This window comes from Camellia sinensis, chromosome 14 (assembly GCF_055761805.1).
Source record: "Camellia sinensis isolate YWXY chromosome 14, ASM5576180v1, whole genome shotgun sequence".
In the NCBI taxonomy this organism is placed as follows: domain Eukaryota; kingdom Viridiplantae; phylum Streptophyta; class Magnoliopsida; order Ericales; family Theaceae; genus Camellia; species Camellia sinensis.
The window spans coordinates 17,402,672-17,409,311 of NC_138974.1; positions in this window are offsets into that span (position 1 = coordinate 17,402,672).

The window sequence follows — 6,640 nt, forward strand, 5'->3', positions numbered from 1 at the left end:
TTAATAAAATTGAAAGAAAATAATAATAAATTGGAAAGAACCAATAGAATAATTACAAATGTATTTTTTGTATTTAAAAAAAAAAAAGATTAGAGTTTTAAGACTCAAAGAGGCTAAAACGTTTTTACTTATATTATATAATAATACAAATGCTTAATAATTGTTTAAGATTATTGTTCAATCAACTAGTGAATTGAAACCACCCAAACCGTCCAAATTGTGGTTTAGTTATTTGTTAATCCGTCATTTACGGTTTGATTTATAATTTTACTCTCAAACTGTACCGAATCGCATCGCACACATCCATTGAAATGGTTATTCCGAAAAAAGTGAAAGTACATATTTTTTCCTTGAAACTAATGTTGTGTTTGGTTGGAGGATTTGAGGAGGGATTTGGAAAGGGAAATAGAAAAGGTAAGTGAAATGTAAATAAAATATGTTTATATTTCACCTAGTTTCACACACCTTTTCCCTTTCCCTTTTCAAATCTCCCTCCAAATCCCCTAACCAAACACAAAATAAAGGAATATGTATTTCATCCATCATCAAATCGTCCTATAACATGTGTCTATTAGTATGTTGGCTACTATCACTATTTGCTACCGTTTGCCATTGCTACCCTTTTTCTACCACCCTACCACAGCCACCTATCACCATCCCACTTCTACGACCACAACTCTACCACCACCACAACTACCATCTTATCACCGTCCACCACTATCACCTATTACCATCATCACCCTACTATCACCTATTATCACTGTCTTACCATCCATGTCGTTGTCATTACTAAAACCACCATCCTATTATAACCAACTATTACGACCATTTATACCACCGTCGTTGCTGCCACTATCACCATTACCTATTACAATCACCTACTGTAGACATCCCATTTTGACCGCACTTAAAACTTGAGCGCTTCACTCTGAAAACTCGATGATAAAATGTTACACTATGCAATCATTCTAGTATTTAGCAAAATGATCTGATTTCAAGCTTTAAAACCTAAACCTTGCACCCCTTTTGGACCAAAACCTCATTTTTTCTAGCCTAACCACTCAGGGAACTACTGGCCAAAAGATGGCCAGCAGGCCATTTTCATTGGGTCGGTCGTACACCCTAATGGCTGACTGGTCGGCCATGTTTAGGGCAGGCAAATATTTTGCAGCAGTCACCTGCTCCCTTGCACATGCTTTGGGCTAGCTGTCTTTGATACAGATATTTCTGACGTGAGAAGTTGTTTTTCTATAAATACAAGACCCCCCCTCATGCTTTGAGATTAGAAAAAATCCTCCAAGAGTCTATAGTTTGTCCAACACACTTTCTTCTTCTCTTGCAATATACATACACCATAGATACACCATACAAGCTTGAACTTGAAGCTTTTGCTGAGATTTTTTAATACAAATTCAGCTCATTGAGAGTGCTTAGCTTGTGGCTTGTGAACTAAGAAGAACATCCTCTCTTTCAAGAGGTGATATTTGAACTCTTCAACCATCTTTTGTCTCTATTTTTCTTATACTTTCATACTAATTTCAGAGTTTTTTTTAAGCTTAAAATGTGATTAAAATCTCATAGAAAGATGAAGGGTTAGCCAGCATTCCTTAAGCCTTGTTCCATACCTTGTTGATTTGTCTTTTCTACTTTGTTTCTTTGATTTTGGCCACTATTTTCTTAAGTTTAGGGGCTGTTTAATGTTTCTATTTAATTTATGTTTTGAATATCAAACTTGTGTTGTTTTAAGTCTTTATGGGTTTGGTGTATAGGCCATAGCCACAAATTCATTTGAGTTGATAGTTTTCCTTTCCATATCTTTCATGTATATATTCATGTCATTATTATCATCCACTTTTCATTCACATTCTGCAACCTTTCTTCTTTCTTTATTTCTTTTGATTGAGGGTTATATCAACCAAAAGATTTTCGCTCATGGCATAAGAAAGGGGTTCCACGTGCTAAATGGTTTAACCTCTTCGGAGGTTTATTATCAGGGCATCATGTATTTCTTATGCGAAGTGCAATCTCTTGTTCGATGCCTCCCTTTATCGCCGATGCATTACTTCTAAGGGACTAATTTTCCATTTAGACCCTTAAAAATTATAAAAGAAAGATTCATTATAGCTTATTATCGGGTTTGAATTTGGAGTCATTATCGCTCTTTTCGAGTTTGACTTTGAATTCATTATCGCTCGTAAATGGGTTTGATTCTTCCTTTGTAGTTTTCCCTGTAAAAAAGGGCTCCAAAAGCTCATTTCTCGGGTCAAGTCATGCTTCCTAATCTTTATTGCTTCGGACTTAGTGGACGTAATCATCACCTTTGGACAAACAAAGAAGAAAAGATAAGAAAATGGAAAGGTAAAGTAAAAAGGATAATAAAATCGGAGTAAAAAAGAGGTAAAAAGATAATAAAAATTGGTTAGGTTCAGTTAGATGTTATACTGAATATGTTGCTTCTAGAATCATCACATACTATTTTAGTGATATTTGATGATTCATGAGGCAAGTCTACCTCCTTCCTTGACGTAATTCCATGACAGGGATGAGGTAATATTTGACTTTTGTTGCATGCATTAAACTCTTGTCCTATCATTTCTAAGATCATCACGCAACAAATTTGTGATGATTGATGATTTGTGAATCGAATTTACTCCTCCCTTGAATGTCTTTATGATAGGGAAAGGCAGAGAGGATAAACATCTCCCAAAAAATACTCTGTCTTGCTCTGTTCCAGCTTTGTTGCAGCAGAGTATACCTTAGAAGCAGTGGCCGGCCAACCATTATTTTGTACGGCCGACTGACCAAGCATGTTGTACAATAGTAGTGATTTTGAAACAGAACAGAACAGAACATATCCTCAGGCCATGTGACAACCACATCATTAATTATATTAATTATGCTTATTGTTAATTATGTGATTATTTGGATGGTGTTATTGTGGATAGATAAGTTAGAGTGAAAACTCAACCTATCTGATTTGTTAATTTTACCACGTTAGAATCAAATAATTGGATAGAGAATTAGAGCCTAAGTCACACTGAGTTCTTTAATTTAGAATAATTGAGATCATATTATGATGAGATGTAATTTAATTTGAGTGAAGTTGATTTAATTAATTTATTGGCCTAATTAATTTAAGCCTAATGTAAGTAGAATTAGTGTACTACTTACCCATTGATTAGGATGTGAGGTAGAAGTGTAGTGGGCTTTGTTGTACCTAGAGATATCCACGTAGAAAGAGAAAGAAAGAGATACTCTTAAGAGAGAGCTCAATAAGAGAAAGAAGATAGGAAGAAAATGAAGTGAAAAAGAACTTGAAATCTTCATAACTTCACATATTTAAGGTAAGAATTATACATTAATTCCATGAAATTGAACTGCTTTCCTCATAATCCTTTAGACTTTGAGTTGTTTTAATTAAAGATCATGAATAATTATGAGATTAGTGGTGTAAATTGATGTTAGGAATTCATATAATCACATAAAGAAGGAATTGTGGAAATTAACTTGAATTAGCAACATGCATGGCATGAATTCAAGACACTCTTGTTTATATGCATATTTCTTGCATAATCTTTGAAAAGTTTTGAAAGGATTTTCTCATCAATTTTAAACTTGAAGCTTTGAAATACGTGGTTATGTGTTTATGTTTTATTTAGAGTCTTGATCTTTCAAATTGGCAATTTGGACATTGTTTACAAGTTTTGATTTGTGTTTCATGATCAAGGCTCATATTCAAGTATGTTTATGTGAGTTTTTGGGAGTGAATTGCATGAAAATGAGATTGATTTTGCAAAAGAATGCATTGTCAAACAAGAGCAGATTTCGGGCTAGTTATGGAACAACACCGCACGTGCGGCTTAGGGCTCTGCACGTGCTGAAAATAGGGCAGCCAAGGCAAGCATTCTGTTTAAATTGCACTTGTGGGACGCACGTGCGATGGAGGTTCCGCACATGTGGCCAGAACCCCCGCACGTGCGGAAGTTAGGTTGGTCCCCGTTTTGTTGTCACTTATCTTTTCCACCTTCCGGGGCCTCCATTTGCATTGTTTTAAAATGTTTTTCCATGTGCATTCTATACGCACAAAACAAAATAAAGAATAGAATTAGAATCAAACGAGAGAAAACGAATAGAGATTGAACAATCGAATTGAGTAGTATTGTAAGAGTGTGATTGTAATTGTATTATGCTTGACTTTATTTGTTTAGGTCGGACGCCGAACCATTAGTACATGCCGAGGAGCCCACTGTGAGTAACATTGTTGTAAAGCTATGTTCCATTATAATTATTTTCTGATTGATAAAATGTATTGTTTTACTGAAATGATAATGTTTACTGATGAATAATTGTCCTATTTTCTGAACTGTACTCGTGGCATCCATAGCATATTGTAATTGCTATTATTATTGTTATTGTTACAGAGATCTCTGTCAGTTCCAAACCTTGAAATTATTGTCTATTGTTTGATGGCCATCAATTAATTGTTCGATCTTTAAGACCTGTTGCATTCTAACTATTGGATGTACCACATATGACCTGTCTGAATATGATTGATTGAGTTGAACGATTGAACGATTGATTGATAAAAAGATATTGATTGAAAATATTCTATTGATAATCGACCGTTTCAAATACTAAAAGGACATCATTCTTAACCTCTTTACACAGTTGTTATTCACTAGGTTCTAGCTAACTGTTTACTATATATATGTAGGTGATCAAGCACTGGATCAAAGCTAGTGGCGTAGACCCGAACCCTGATTTTGTCAAGCCAATCATTATGTCTCACCGCGAGTGTAACAACCCTCATACTGTTTACTGATTAGGGACTGATTGATTACCGATAATCACCGATTACTGTTAAACGAAACGGATAATGACTGATAACTGACTGATAATTGAACTGAGTAAAGTACTGAACTGACTGATTGAAATTGGAATCTGAATTAACTGAGTATATGTTAGTTAATTGCATTCTATCTGTTTGATTGTCTGATTATCTGTTCATGTTTATATGTTTAAACTGCTAATTGAAGGCCTTATCGGCGGCCGAATTAGAAACCGATTGATGTTCCGTGACCCTCATAATTAATGTGATTTTATGGTATATTTATCTGAAAACTGATTAGGTATGATTAAATTAGATTAAAATAAGCCAATTAAAGAGTTTGCCATATTTACCATTTTGCCACTATCTCATATACACACACTTGAGCCTTATGTACACACTTGAAGAACATTTTGCTCAGCCATTTTGAGCACATCACCGACCTTGAGGGAGAAAGGGAGAGAATAGAGTTGTTCTTGGGGGTTTGGCTTAGTCAACTTGAAGAATTGAAGGGTAATTACTAATTTGAGCTCCCTCACTCCTAATTCTACACCCAAGGTAGGACATCCATCTTCTTGTTGCTGTTCTTGAGTTCATTCTTGCATGATTCATGTTAATTTGTAGAGCTAAGTCATGATTTGGTCCATAAATGAGGGATTGAAGATCATTTCTTGCATGCATGTTGGTATTGTTGCAATTTGAGGTTGATTACATAGACATTAGTGCATGCATGCTCATATTGTTGTTATAGACCATGTTTCCATCTGATTTGAAAAGAAATGAGCTCTTTTGAAACAGCTTTGAAGCTTTAATTTGGTTTAAAACTCATGCATGACATGTTTGAATGTTGTTCTTGAAAATGGGTTTGAATATGGTTTTATTTGACTCACCTTTGGGGCTTGAATTCATGAATTGAGCTTTGAAACTTGTTATACATTGAATTTAATGATGTTTTCCAGATTTTGGGCCCAAGAGGTCGAGTTTGGAGTGGTTGAATGCTTGGTTTGAGCTTGGGAGGCAAATCTGGAAATTCCAGATTTGACTTCCTCGCTCGAGCGAAGGATTCCCCGCTCGAGCGAGCACCTTTGTCCAGGGCTCCGCTCGAGCGACCATCGAGCGACCATCGCGCGTAAAATTTCAGCATCCAGTACTTTTACTGTTTTGCAGACCGCTCGAGCGAAGGATTACTCGCTCGAGCGAAGCCTTTGATTTTGGACTTACGCTCGAGCGTAGAAAGTCTCGCTCGAGCGAGGCTCCTATTTTCAGCAAACTTTGCGAAATGTTTTCTAAGTGTATTTTTGCATCCTCATCCCATCCTAGGCATTCTTAGGCCTAGTTTAAGGCATCTTGACGAGGATATCATTGTAGAACACACCAAGGCAAATTAGGGATTAAGTTATGAGATTTCCCAACTGTGTAGCTTAGTGTGTTCAACCTGTTAACTGTGTAGGGTTGGCGACTGGGGAGACACGCTCTAGCATACTGTAGCCCAGAACTCTGTGAGTAACAATTGTGTAAAGATATGTTCAACTGATTATCTTCTGAATACTGAACTGAACTGTTTACTGAACTGGTATTATTTACTGAATGAATGTATGTCCTTTATTTCTGAACTGTACTGTGGCATCCTTAGTATCTACGGTTTACTGTTACTGTTACTGTCACAGAGATCTCTGTCGGTTTCCTTGTGAAACCACTACTGTTTACTGACTGATGGCCATCATTACTGTTCGGTCTTTTAAGACCTACTGTTACTGTTATGCTAATGGATGTACCACATATGACTGTTTACTGTACTGAGCAACTGAATTA